This window comes from Vulpes vulpes, chromosome 2 (assembly GCF_048418805.1).
Source record: "Vulpes vulpes isolate BD-2025 chromosome 2, VulVul3, whole genome shotgun sequence".
Taxonomy (NCBI): Eukaryota; Metazoa; Chordata; class Mammalia; order Carnivora; family Canidae; genus Vulpes; species Vulpes vulpes.
The window spans coordinates 120,484,022-120,499,168 of NC_132781.1; the positions used below are offsets into that span (position 1 = coordinate 120,484,022).

Consider the following 15,147-nt stretch of genomic DNA (forward strand, 5'->3'; position numbering starts at 1 on the left):
GGAAAAAACAGAATATATTTTTTTTTAATTTTTTTTTTATTTATTTATGATAGTCACACACAGAGAGAGAGAGAGGCAGAGACACAGGCAGAGGGAGAAGCAGGCTCCATGCACGGGGAGCCCGATGTGGGACTCGATCCCGGGTCTCCAGGATCGCGCCCTGGGCCAAAGGCAGGCGCCAAACCGCTGCGCCACCCAGGGATCCCGAAAAAACAGAATATAGATACAGAAAATAATCTCAAGAAAGCAGCTCTGTATGAAAAATATTAGGGAAATACAAAGAGGTTGACTGAAATTTCTACTAAAAGGAACTTACATCCCTATTTGAAGAACAGTAGGCGGAGCCATTTAAGGTACAAAACCCAAAAATCCTTCCTGGAGTTCAAGATTGTGCAGTAATTGGTTAGGACTCTGAGTGCTGCTGTTCACCAATCAGGGAGAGAAAAACAGAGATCAGGCTTTCCTCCTGCTTGCCCTGTGAGCGCCTGAAACACAAAAAAGCCCAGATAGAAACTAACCATCTCTGGGGCTGTGAAGAAATTGTTGGAATCGAAAGATGGGAAAAGCTGGTCCTGACTTTGGTAGTGTAGGGAAGAAGTGGAAGTGATATCCTCCAGAAAAGTGGCAATGATGCCTAAGCGCCTGCATCAGGACTGCAAAGAGCTTGTCCTGCTGGGAGTTCTCCTGGGGATTCTATGGGATACTGGATGCGCCCAAATTCACTATTTAGTTCCTGTGGAGCTGGAGAAAAGCTCTAGAGTGGGCAACATCGCCAAGGACCTGGGGTTGGAGCCCCAGGAACTAGAGGAGTGCAGAGCCCAGAGCCCGTATAGTCTCCAGAGGTAGGAGTCAACTTTTCTGAACCCTCTGAACCCTCGAAGCGTCAGCCTAATCTCTGCAGGCAGGATAGACCGGAAAGAGCTCTGTATGGGGGTCTTCAGTTGTCAATTAAATCTGGAGATTCTGTTGGAGGATAAAGTAAAAATATATGGGGTAGTGGCAGAAGTGAGAGACATTAATGATAATGCCCCCTATTTCCAGGAAGATGAATTAGAAATAAAAATGAGCGAAAACGCAGTCACTGGGTTGCAGTTCCCGCTTCCCCACGCTTAGGATCTGGGTATCGGGAAGAATGCTCTCCAGAGCTACAGACTCAGTAGTAATACTCACTTCTCCTTGGATGTACAAAGTGGAGCGGATGATAACAAGTACCCAGAATTGGTGTTGGAGTGCGCCTTGGACCGGGAGCAGAAGGCTGTTCATCACCTGGTTCTCATGGCCTCCTATGGGGGTGACCCAGTGCACAGGAACGGCGCGCGCATCCAGGTGATGGTAGTTGATGTGAATGACAACACACCAGTATTTGCTCAGCCTGAGTACCACGTGAGCGTTCCGGAGAATGTGGCCATAGGCACAAAGCTGCTTTTGGTAAGCGCCACCGACCCTGATGAAGGAGACACTGCGGAAGTGATGTATTCCTTCCTTTATGTGGACGAAAAGGCGGCCCAGGTTTTCAAAGTAGATGCTAATTTAGGGACAGTCTGAACAATAGGGGAGGCTGAACTACCAGGAATCTATGAGATGGAAGTGCAAGCAATGGATGACGCAGGATATTCAGCTCGAGCCATAGTCTTGATCACAGTATTGGACATAAATGATAACACCCCTGAAGTAGTTGTCACCTCTCTCTCCAGCTCCATTCTGGAAAACACTCCCAGAGGGACATTAATTGCCCTTTTAAATGTAAATAATCAAGACTCTGGAGAAAACCGACAAGTGACTTGCTTCATGGGGGAATCTGGAATTTAAATTAGAAAAGTCTTATGGAAATTACAATAGTTTAGTGACAGATGCACTCCTAGACTGGGAACGGGTTCCTAGCTACAACATCACAGTGACTGCCAGTGACATAGGAAGTCCTTCCCTGTCCACGGAAACTCACATCTCACTGAAAATAGCAGATACCAACGACAACCGCCCACCTTCTCTGACCCCTTCTACTCCGTTTTTATCGTGGAGAACAACTCTAATGTCCCAAAAGCCTCCATAATGTCTGTGACCGCCTATGACGCTGACTATGGAGAGAAAGCCCAGGTCACTTACTCTTTGGCGGAAGACACTCTCCCAGGACCGCCCCTATCCTCCTACATCTCCATCAACTCAAACACTGGCGTTCTGTATGCCCTGCATTCTTTTGACTATGAACAGTTCCAAGACTTGCAGCTACAAGTGATGGCCTACAACAGCAGTGACCGCTCAGCAGCAACGTGCCTCTGAGTCTCTCTGTGCTGGACCAGAACAAACAGAACGACCTGCCAGAAATCTTGTACCCCACCCTCCCCACTGACCGTTCCACAGGCTTGGAGCTGGTGCCCCGCTCCACAGAGCCCGGCTACCTGGTCACCAAGGTGGTGGCAGTGGACAGAGACTCAGGCCAGAACGCCTGGCTGTCCTACCACCTGCTCAAGGCCAGCGAGCCTGGGCTCTTCCAGGTGGGGCTGCACACGGGAGAGGTGCGCACAGCTCGGGCCCTGCTGGACAGAGACGCGCTCAAGCAAAGCCTGGTGGTAGCGGTGCAGGACCACGGCCAGCCCCCTCTCTCGGCCACCATCACGCTCACTGTGGCCATTGCTGACAGCATCCCAGATGTCCTGGCTGACTTGGGCAGCCTGGAAGCCCCACGTGACTCCCAAGCTTCAGACCTCACGCTGTACCTGGTGGTGGCCGTGGCCTCAGTCTCCTGCGTCTTCCTCGCCTTTGTCATCGTGCTGCTGGCGCTCAGGCTGAGGCGCTGGCACACGTTGCGTCTGCTCCAGGCTGCAGGAGGAGGGCTGCTGGGCGTGCCGGCCTCGGCCTCGCAGTTTGTGGGCGTGGACGGGGTGCGGGCGTTCCTGCAGACCTATTCTCACGAGGTGTCCCTGACCGCGGGCTCGCGGGAGAGTCACGTGATCTTCCCGCAGCCCAACTATGTGGACAGGCTCCTCAGCCAGGACAGCTGTGGGAAAAGTGAGCCTCTTTTGCTTTCGGGTGGTTCAGAGTTTTTTAAAGATAATCATGCATTAATTCAGGGAAGGACATATCAAATATTCTTCCCAGGGCTTTGGACAAAGTATCTAAAAAATCTCAGTGTGGGGGCAGCCCCGGTGGCGCAGCGGTTTAGCGCCGCCTGCAGCCCAGGGTGTGATCCTGGAGACACGGGATCGAGTCCCACATCAGGCTCCCTCTCTCTATGAATAAATAAATAAAATCTTAAAAAAAAAAAATCTCAGTGTGGGTAGTGCATATTCAGAACTTAGAGAGCAGACACTAGAAAACTTATCTATGCGTGGTAGACACCAAGGACAACTTGGAGGCCTTCCCTCGGGGCTTCCTTCACGCCTTCTCTCACGCCTTATTTATAACAATGTTTATATATTATACATAAAAATATATAACCACTTTGGTACTTTTTAAATATATACTTTTTCTAATTAACCAGCTGTGCTTGCTTTTAATTGTTTTTTTCTTACCGTTGGCCACAAAATATTTTTATGTTGAACATCTGATGCCAGTTTATCCATTAAAACCCCAAATTCTTGGGTAGGGATTCACTCTTTTTATTTTTATTTTCTTTCAAATATTTATTTATTCATGAGAGACACAGGCAGAGGGAGAAGCAGGCCCCATGCAGGGAGCCTGATGTGGGACTTGATTCCAGGACCCCAGGATCACGCCCTGGGCCCAAGGCAGGTTCTAAACCGCTGAGCCTCCCAGGGATCCCCATCACTCTAATTTTTTAAAAGTATAAAGGATATTTTTTAAAAGATTTTATTTACTTATTCATAGACACCAAGAGAGGGGCAGAGACACAGACAGAGGGAGAAGCAGGCTCCACGCAGGGAGCCCGATGTGAGACTCGATCCCCGGTCTCCAGGATCACACCCCGGGCTGCAGGCGGGGACAAACCGCTGCGCCACCGGGACTGCCCAAGTATAAAGGATATTTTAAATAAACTTTTGTGAGTAGGGGGGCTTCTGACTACTACTTCTAATTTGTGAAGTTGCTAACAAATTCATAAAGTGCATTTGGTTTCTTTTTTAACGAATTATTTTTTCATAAGAGACACAGAGAGGCAGAGAGAGAAGCAGTCTTCCTGCGGGGAGCCTGATGAGGACTCGATCCGGGACCTCATGAAGATCATAATCTGAGCCCAAGGCAGATGCTCAATCACTGAGCCACCGGGCGCCCCACATTTGATTTCTTTTAAAGTGAAGTAATTCTGGTCATTAGGGATGCATATGTTTATACTTTCTCAGGTACTAAGTCATTTCGTGGTTTCACACAATTCTTGAACTTCCAAATATACCCAGTTTATTTCTTACATACTTAAAAGTTTGTCATTGAAATATGCAAACAGGAATGCCCAACTGGCTAAGTCAGTAAAGCATGTGACTCGTGATATGGGGTTATGAGTTCAAGTACCATATTGGGTGTAGAGATTACCTAAAAGTAAAATCTTAAAAAAAGAAAAAAGAAATACACAAATAGGTAAGTGTTGTAATGAAGAAAACTGAAGAGATTATTTTTCATCCCCATTGTCGATTTTGGGAATGCAATGTTTGTATGTATTTCCAGGAGAGATTTCTTTACTCACACTGATGATCTTAATGATGGCTTTGTGAAACACTCAGTTAACAAATTGTGTTTTGAATGCATTTTTGGTAATGTAGTACATTTGCAGTAGTCTCTCTTCTTATGTAAGTTTCTGTAACTTTCACACATGGAAAAAATTATGGAAAGTGCCCAGATTCTAAGTGTTTCTTGAGAACCTTATGCTTACTACAATGTTGAACCTAAATTGAATGCAAATGTATATTGGGAAAGAGTTGCTGGAACCTGTGAGAAGTTTGGATCTTTGGGTGAATTCTGTAAAGGAGTAGGAATCATAGCATCATTATTTTTTTGATCTTTTTTTTAAATTTTTATTTATTTATGATAGTCACACACAGAGAGAGAGAGAGAGAGAGGCAGAGACACAGGCAGAGGGAGAAGCAGGCTCCATGCACCGGGAGCCCGATGTGGGACTTGATCCCGGGTCTCCAGGATGGCGCCCTGGGCCAAAGGCAGGCGCTAAACCGCTGCGCCACCCAGGGATCCCTCATAGCATTATTATTATTTTCTCTTCCTTTGTTACTTGCCTCTTTTCAAAAATACAACAGTTAATATATAGAATTATAAAAGAGATTATAAAGCATCTGAAAAAGGTAATTAAGCATCTCTAAAATGAGACAGTTACTGCTAATGAGATTGACTTGTCACTTTATGCTTCATGACAACTAGTTCAAGAAAGGAAAGATAGTATGGTTCTATTTGTCTGATTTTTTAAAAGGAAGTTTTTGAGCCTGCCTGAAAATGCAAATTTTTTATTGACATTAAGTTTCAAATGGAACTTAATAGGTAGTTTTCTAAATGATAACAATGGGGGGGTACCTGAGTGGGTCAGTCGGTTAAGTGTTTGCCTTTGGCTAGCATCATGATCCCAGGGTCCTGGGATAGAGCCCCATGTCATGCTCCCTGCTCAGCGAGGAGTCTGCTTTTCCCTTTCCCTCTGCCCCCCCCTCAAATTAATGGATAAAATCTAAAAATAAATGATATCAATGAGATTAGAGGGCAGTATGACCTCCTGTTTTGTAAAGGCTGTCAAATTGTTTATCACAAGGCCAGTTCTCACATGGTGGGCAGTTCAAAATGAAAGACATAACACACAATAGAAATATTCGGCTAACACATAAAAAAATGCTCCACAGCACTTGGCATCAGGGAAATATAAATTAAATACAAATTAAAATCACAATGAGATACCACCTTATACTGGTCAGAATGGCTAAAATTAACAAGACAGGAGATAACAAATGTTGGTGAGGATGCAGAGAAAGGGGAACCCTCTTACACTGTTGGTGAGAATGCAAGCTGGTACAGCCACTCTGGAAAAATGATATAGAGGTTCCTCAAGAAGTTAAAAATAGAAGTACCCTACCACCCAGCAATTGCACTACTAAGTATTTACCCCAAACATATAAATGTAGTGGTTCAAAGGGGCACCTGCACCCCAGTGTTCATAACAGCAATATCCTCAATAGCCAAACTGTGGAAAGAACCATTGACAGATAAATGGATAAAGAAGAATATATATATATATAATATATATATATATATATTGTGTGTATATGTATATATACACACACACTCAATGGAAAAATGGAATATTAGCCATCAGAAAGGGTGAATAGTTACCATTTACATCAATGTGGATGGATGGAACTGGAGGGTATTATGCTGAACAATATAAGTCAATCAGAGAAAGACACTTTTCCTATGGTTTCACTCATGCGGAATGTACAAAACAGTGCAGAGGATCATAGGGGAAGAGAGGAAACACTGAATGGGAAATCATCAGAGAGGAAGAGAAACCATGAGAGACTCTTAACTCTAGGAAACAAACAGGTTGCTGGAAGAGAAGAGGTGGGTGGGGGCATAGGGTCATAGGATGATTGGGTGATGGGATGATGGGCATGAAGGGGGGTATGTATTGTGATGAGCACTGGGTGTTATACACAGCTGATGAATTGTTGAACACTACATTGGAAACTATGTACTATATGTTGACTAATTGAATTTAAATTAAAAAAAGAAGTTATTTAGGAAACCTGCTATGGTTCAATCATGCTGACTTCTGTTTACTTAACCTGATTAGAGACAAATCATTAAAAGTTAGGAAAAAAAGTTAGGGCAATGAACAATTATGACTCTTAAGCCGAATCTCAAGTATCAGTGATCTCAACTAATGCTTCTAGTTGAGCTAAATAAGCTCCATTAATTAGTTGAATGAGTGAATGAACAAATATATGTGCTCTGGGGATTACCTTCTAGCTGTATTCTAAGATGCAGTTTGATAGAAAAGTAGGAGCTTTGCAATGTGGTAAAATTACTAACTTTGTGACCTTTGACAAGTTATTTAATGTCAGCTTCAGCAAAATTGGAACAATAATATATAATTTGAAAGATTGTGGTGAGGACTAGTGATAACATATAAACCACATGGTTCATAATAGGTGCCATTTTTTCTTTTACATCATTGATATAAAAAGAAGTCAAGCGTTTTAGTGTCAGCACATTTAACATTCTGTTGGGAAAAAGTGATAATGATTTGTGTGATTCTCTGGGTGGTCTAATGGGCTGCCCTATGAGTGGAAGCAAAACTATTCTAAAGCTTTTATGAAAGCTAATCTAAAAAGCTTTGGGGCACCTGGGTGGCTCAGTTAGTTAAGCGTATGTCTTCGGCCCAGGTCATGGTCCTAGGATGGAGCCTCTCATCAGGCTCTCTGCTCAGTGGGGAGTCTGCTTCTCCCTCACCCCTCTCCTCTGCTTGTGATCTTTCCATTTCTTATGCTGTCTCTCTCAAATAAATAAAATCTTAAAATAATAAAAATTGGATTATAATTGACATACAATATTATATTAGTTTCAGGTGCATGACAGTGATTCCGTATTTTTTAAAAAGAGTGTGTGAGCAGGGGGAGGAGCAGAGGAAAGGGAAACGATCTCTAGAGTAGACTCCACACTGAATGCAGAGCCCATCATGACCCCCAAGATCATGACCTGAGCCATAATCGAGAGCCTCAACCAACTCAACCACCAGGTACCCTTTAGTATTTTTATACATTATGAAATGATCACCTCTGTAAGTCTAGTTACTGTCACTATACAAATTTATTGCAGTATTATCCATTGTATTCCGTATGTTACATCTAAATGACTTGTTTTATAACTGGTTTGTTTCAATTAATCCCCTTCACCTGGGGATTAGGTGATGGATGGCTTACAAATAGCACAAATGTATTGCTTACTGTTTTAAAGGCTGGAATTCTGGGATAAGGGTGCCAAGATAGTCAGGTGAGGGCTTTCTTGTAGGTCACAGATTTTTGACTGTATCCCCACATGGCAGAAGAGGCAAAGGATCTCCCTAGGCACATTATTGTTTGAGAAACCCCTGTTTAAGGTCATAAAAGATAGGGGAGCCATTGTTTTGGATGGGACAGCTTTATGAATATTAATTTTTCTCTCTCTGAACTGTAATGAAACATAGACAAGCATCCTATGAAATTTCTTATTTGTTTTTTTATAGATTTATTTTTTATTGGTGTTCAATTTGCCAACATATAGAATAACACCCAGGGCTCATCCCATCAAATGCCCCTCTCAGTGCCCATCACCCAGTCACCCCCACCTCCCTTTCTACAACCCCTAGTTCATTTCCCAGAGTTAGGAGTCTTCTTAGTTGTTTTAAAATATTTTATGTATTTGACAAAGAGAGAGCAAGCAAGAACAAGTAGGGGGAGCAGCAGAGGAAGAGGGAGAAGCAGGCTGTCTGCTGAGCAGGGAGCTCCTCCCTAGGGCTTGATCCCAGGATGCTGGGATCATGACCTAAGCTGAAGGCAGATGCTTAACCAACTGAGCCACCCAGGCACCCGTGAAATTTCTTATTTAAAGGACCTAGTTACTGGGATCCCTGGGTGGCGCAGCGGTTTGGCGCCTGCCTTTGGCCCAGGGCGCGATCCTGGAGACCCGGGATCAAATCCCACGTCGGGCTCCCGGTGCATGGAGCCTGCTTCTCCCTCTGCCTGTGTCTCTGCCTCTCTCTCTCTCTCTGTGACTATCATAAATAAATAAATAAATAAAATTAAAAAAAAAATAAAGGACCTAGTTACTCCATTAGGATTGCTAGGATGACTTAACTAGAGGATATATCATCAAAACCTGAAAGCTGGAGTTACTTGGTTTGGGACACATGAGAGTTTAAGCTAACAATGTACTTAATGTAAAATGTCAATCTTAGCCTTAGGATATTTATTGATAATTTAGGATTGATAATTAGGATATTTGGGTTTTTTAGAGTAACTAGGCAGTGGATTTTTTATTTTTGTGCTGGTTCCAGTAATGAAATTTTGTGGAGAACTTGGCTTATCTTCCTACGTGTTAAGGATTGTGGGTTTGAGTTCACTCAATCTAATAAGTTAAAGTGTTCAGCTATAATTTAAAAGTTACAGCCCTAATATTTCATAGCACCTAAAGTTGAAATGTAATCTATCAACAGACACTCTTCCCCCACCCACACACATCATTCTGGAAGACATATTATGCTGTTTGAAGCAGAAATAGGCTAGGATCTTTGGTGAGACTGTACAACTTGTTGAGACTATGCAACCCACATATCATTTTAAACTGAATTAGAAAGCTGATGATAAATGAGTGGACTGTATCAGTTTTCTCAGTCACATGTGACAGTATAGCTGTGATAATGAGTTTAATTTTTCTGGTGAAAAACTTGCTTTTTCTTCATGCAAGATACCAAGTTCAAAAAATAAACACCTTCACATTAATATGTGTAATTCTTTGTATATTAACTATACCTCTATAAAGCTACTTAAAATTTTTTAAAGCAAACAGTGTGAAGGGATATTGACCAAAAAATGACTATTTATATTAGGAAAGAGATTTACTCTCCAAGTTAAATTTTAAGAGTTAATCTTTAGGAAACCATATCTAGTGAAAAGTTACCATAAAAGAATGTACTATTTAGGATTCTTAAAATACTGATAGGAAAATATAAAGATAGTCTATGGCAAAGGTAATTGAAAAAAATCTTTGATAGAGGATGAATTTCACTGATACCAAATGGGAAGAGTTATGGTTTAAGATGTGAAGAGATTGTCATCAGATGAACCAGAGACTCAAAGTAATTTATATGTAAAAGAAATCAATACTTGGGCAATTTATCTTAGAGAAGCCATAAAAATATCTATGTATAATGTTATTAATGACAAATACAATTTCATAGCTTATCTTTAAGTCTCTGAAGCATTTCACACAATGATTTGTACCCCTTCTAAATAGTCAGTAAAAGGGTTAAGTTCAGTGATTAGGAAGTGGTGTCTACATAGATCAATGGAACAGAAAAGAAAACCCAGAAATGGACCCAAAACTATGTGGTCAACTCACCTTTGACAAAGCAGGAAAGAATATCCAATGTAAAAAAGTCCCTTCAACAAATGATGTTGGGAAACCTCGACAGCTACATGCAGAAGAATGAAACTGGACCACGTTCTTATACTGTACACAAAATAAATTCAAAATGTATGAAAGATCTAAATGTAAGACAGGGAACCATCGAAATGGTAGAGAAAAGCACAGGCAGCAACCTCTTTGACCTTGGCTGCAGCAACTTTTTACTAGACACGTTTCCAGAGGCAAGGGAAATAAAAGCAAAAATGAACTTTTAGGACCTCATGAAGATAATAAAGCTATGCACAGTGAAGGAAACAATTTGCAAAATTAAAAGACAACTGATGTAATGGGAGAAGATATTTGGAAATGACATATCAGATAAAGGGCTAGTATCCAGGATCTATGAAGAACTTACCAAACTCAACACCCAAAAATCAAATAATCCAGCTAAGAAATGGGCAGAAGACATGAATAGACATCCAGAAAGAAGACATCCAGGTGTGCTAATAGGCACATGAGAAAATCCTTAACATTACTCATCGTCGGGGAAATACAAATCAAAACCACGATGAGATACCACCTCATTCCTGTCAGAATGGCTAAACTTAACACAGGAAGCAATAGATATCGGTGAGAATGAGGAGAAAGGGGAACCCTCTTAAACTGTTGGTGGGAATGTAAACTGATGCAGCCACCTTGGAAAACAGTATGGAGATTCCTCAAAAAGTTAAAAATAGGACTATGATCCAGCAATTGCACTACTAGGTATTTACTCAAAGGATACAAAAATAGTTGCCTCAATACATAGGCTTTTCATATTATATAACTTCTTATAAGATTTCTATGTATTTGCAACTGAAGATCCAGCCAGTAGTTCATCCTGAGACTATGTTATATGAAAAAGTAAAACTTCCCTACAAAAAAACTTTTGAAAAAGAGACAGCCTTAAAATATCTTAAGCATCAAGAAAATATAAAAAGAAATCACCACCTTGACATTGTATACTGGCATCCCTGAGAATATAAATTCCCAGGAATATTTAATTGGATGAATAAGGCTGTACTACTACTGCCTTTCAGCTTGCAAATTCCAGTGAGAAACATCTTTATCTTTGTTCTTAACTCTCCAGAATATCAACCTCTGATTACTTCAGGCTATAGTCCTAAGGCAGGGACTCCGAGTGCTGCTGTGAGTCAGTGTGGAAATAGAGATTTACAAAGAGATCTGTAAAGGTTTCTGTTGGGTCACTTTCCTCATGAGATTTTGTCAGAGATATGGGGCTAGGTGTCCAGGACTTGCTCGTTCAGAAGCTGTGGATTAATGTAGAAAAAGAATAGTTCATTCTGAAGTGAAGAAAATGGACATTTAACTTGTAACAGGTTGGACCTGTAACATATATACCCCTATACAATAGTTTGTATCAAATGTTTAGAAATGGTAGTTGAAAATCCTTTAAATGTTTTCCACATTAATATAGATGTGCAAGATGCAAATGATAATACTCTCCAGCTCATTGGTAGTGTTACTGACTCAAATATCTGAATTGACCCAGGTTGGGGCAAGATTTGTAATAGAACCTACAGAAGATACTGATGTTGGAAGCAGTTGATGCATCTGCTCCTCAGTTTCAGCCAGAAGGTATATGGGGTTAGCTTTTGAGAAGACATGCCTCCTGGGCACCTCCATGGTGAGGGTAAGGACCACTGCTCATATGAGAGTAGCAATGTGAGATCAGATATGTCTTTGCAGTCCAGAGTACTCGTATCCAATTTGGTCTTGATCACAATCCAGGCAAAATGAAAACTTTAGGTACATTGGGCTATGATGAGATATAAAAATGTTCCATGGTTTTGGAAGTAAGGAATGGTGGGAGGTGAGGACTGGTTGCCTAGTGTAGTTGAGATCAAAATTCTGGATAATAATGACAAAGTCCCAGAGCTGATTTTTACTTCTATCTCAATAATGATTCCTGAAGAGTCTGCACTTTTGACAGTAAAGATTCTGTGTAAAACACAGGATTCAGGGACACCAGGGTTGCTCAGTGGTTGAGCATCTGCCTTTGGTTCGGTCCTGGTCCCAGGGTTCTGGGATCAAATCCTGCATCAGGCTCCCTGCAGGGAGCCTGCTTCTCTGCTTATGTCTCTGCCTCTCTCTGTGTGTCTCTTATGAATAAATAAGTAAAATCTTTAAAAAAAATAAACACAGGATCCAGATTCAGTAGAAAATAGGGAGGTCACATGTCTGGTATAAATTCAGAATCGAATCTTCTACCAGTAATTACTACATGCTTGCAATGGGTGGGATGGGCCCTAGACAGGGGAGCTGACCCTAGGGTACAAGTGAAATGAAATTTAAAATGAAATTTAAAAAATTTTACAAAAAAAACCCCAAAAAAATAAAAAATAAATTTTACAATAACATCCAAAGCCATAAAATATGTAGGAATAATTTAATAAAAAATATATGACTTCTATATTAAAAACTCTGAAACACTGCTAAAAGAAGTTAAAGAAGATCTAAATACATGGAAATATAGGGTACAGTGTTACCATCATGGCCACGGACAAACAAGTCACCTCTCCCCTAGCAGAAATGCCACTTTACACCTTGGTGACATCAGCAACAAGCCAGTTTCCACCAGGTCTCCTAGGTGGTCCACATGGCCAAGAACAGCCCTCCCAGCACCTCCATTGCCCAAGTCTGCAGCTCAAGTCCTGATTTGGGACCCAACAGCAGAATCTCTTACTCCTTTGTGGCCAATTTGGATACTTAAAGTGAGTTTGAGGTAGCGCAGATTGCTGTTCCATGTAATCAGGTGGATCTAAATAATGTTGGCATAGCATTTCACTCAACTTACACTTTACAAACATTTGTAAAATTATAGAATAATATTTACATATAAAATTCCTTGTTATATATCCCTGTCAGTGGTTTGGAAGATTGCAGTCTAAAATATAACAATGAATTATAAATATATAATATAAAATTATATAAATATAAAAGGAAAAAGAAATAGCAACTGTTGGAAAGTGCAACTTAGATAAAGTGGGTAATAAGGAATCTGTGTCTGATTGGTTAGTCATGGTAGGATTCCTTATTGATGTGAATTCTGTTGTCTGTTTAAGCTATGTTTATTTTATTCTAAATGCTACCTGGCTGTTGATCTCTAAAAGGAATTCGGGAAATTAGGTAATAAGGAGTCTTCAACCTGGATTCCACTGCTCACCTGAAGAGTTTGCTAAAGCTAGGAAACCAAGAAAAAGGCAAGCATCTCAACAACTATGTTTCACTTGCATATACTGGTTTTATCTTGTGTAGTATTTTCTCTAGCACTGTGTTAGGGAAGACCCTGAATATTCCTGGTGAGCAAAGGGCACTTATTTGACATCTATTGACTCTTCTATTTACCTTATTTTAAACTGACTTTTGCACGTGATATGAGGTAGTAATTCAGGGAGGTAGGAGTCAAGATTCTTGGTCCCTGTATGATGCCCAGTTTCTCCAACATCATTTGTTGAAAGGATGTTCCTTTTTCTATTAAAATGCTTTGGTACTCTGGTTGCAAATCATTTGATACAAATGGGTCTATTTCTAGACTCCCTGTGATGTGCTGTAGGTATCTTTGTCCTTTTGCCGCAATTGCACTGTCTTAATTATTAAAGATTTATAGTAAGTCCTGAAGTCAGGTAGGCAAATCTTCCATCTTTTTTCTTGTTTTTCAACACTTTTTTGACTATTCATGATCCTTTATCTTTCCAAATAAAAATAATTTTCTTACTTTCTGGAGAGAAAAAGCCTGCAAGAAATTTGAATGGGATTGCATTGAATCTATATATCTTTTGGGAGAGAGGTCATCTGAACAATATTGAGACTTACAGCTTCTGAGAATGGTATTATATTTCCATGTATTTAGATCTTTAACTTCTTTTAGCAGTGTTTCAGAGTTTTTAATATAGAAGTCATATATCTTTTTTTAGATTTTTATTTGTTTATGATAGTCACACAGAGAGAGAGAGAGAGAGAGGCAGAGGGAGAAGCAGGCTCCATGCACCAGGAGCCCGACGTGGGATTCGATCCGGGGTCTCCAGGATCGCACCCTGGGCCAAAGGCAGGCGCCAAACCACTGCTCCACCCAGGGATCCCAAAGTCATATATCTTTAATTAAATTATTCCTACATATTTTATGGCTTTGGATGTTATTGTAAAAATTTTTTAAATTTCATTTTCTGATCATTGCTGGTTTACAGAAAAACTTGATTTTTGTATACTTCATATGGTTTTGAAAAACAAGAAGTATAATGTACTCTATTTTCATAGTGTGTGAATATAATGTAAAAGTATAGTATAAGCTTAGACCACTAGTACGTAAATTTAGGCATCCATTCTCTGAAATAGATAGGTTGGAAGAGCCTATCCAAAAACAGAGTAAACACTAGTGTCTGTGCCATGTCTAGCAGTGGTTGGATCATTTGTTCATTTATATAACAAATATTTATTAAATGCCTGCTACTTGCAAACCACTGTCCTAGGTTGCAAGGGTGCACTAATGAATAGGGCAGATATGATTCCTGACATAATGAATCCCTTTATAAACTGTGGTCTTTTATAAGTCTGATAAATGCCACCAAAGAGAAAAACAAGGATGCTAAGAGAGCTTGTAACAGGGAACCTACCCTAGTCTGGGAGGGTCAGGGAGAGGTTCTTTCAGGAATTGATAAATTTAGCATGAGATCTGAAAAATGAGTAGAGTGTAGCTAGGTAACAAGGAGATTAAGGGAGAAATTGGCAGAGGAATTAGATGTAAAGATCCTTTAAAAAAAAGATCCTTTAAAAAGAAGGTGAGCAATTGAAAAAGAAGGCTGGGGAGGCTAAAAGTGTTAAATAAATAGATGAGGTACATCTATTACAAGACAGAGTCCCGTAAACCATATTAAAGATTCTGAATTTTATTCTAAGTACTTTTGTACTTAGGAGCTTTTGAATCATTTTAAACAAGGCAGTGGCAAGATATGATTTGAATTTTTAAAAAGATTTCTCTGGTGGTTTTGTGGAAAAATGATTTATGAGGGTAACAAATGGAAGTAGAGAGAACTGGTGGGAGAC

At 40.5% G+C, this 15,147-nt stretch overlaps 1 protein-coding gene and 1 pseudogene across 19 annotated transcripts in view; both read left to right on the forward strand.

Annotated features, from left to right (window-relative positions):
- Positions 1-15,147, forward strand: part of LOC112934395 (protocadherin gamma-C4) — a 186,454-nt gene that overhangs the window by 113,664 nt on the left and 57,643 nt on the right. The gene's annotated exons all lie outside the window — the stretch shown is intronic.
- On the forward strand, positions 502-3,347 carry LOC140597936 (protocadherin gamma-A12 pseudogene; annotated as a pseudogene).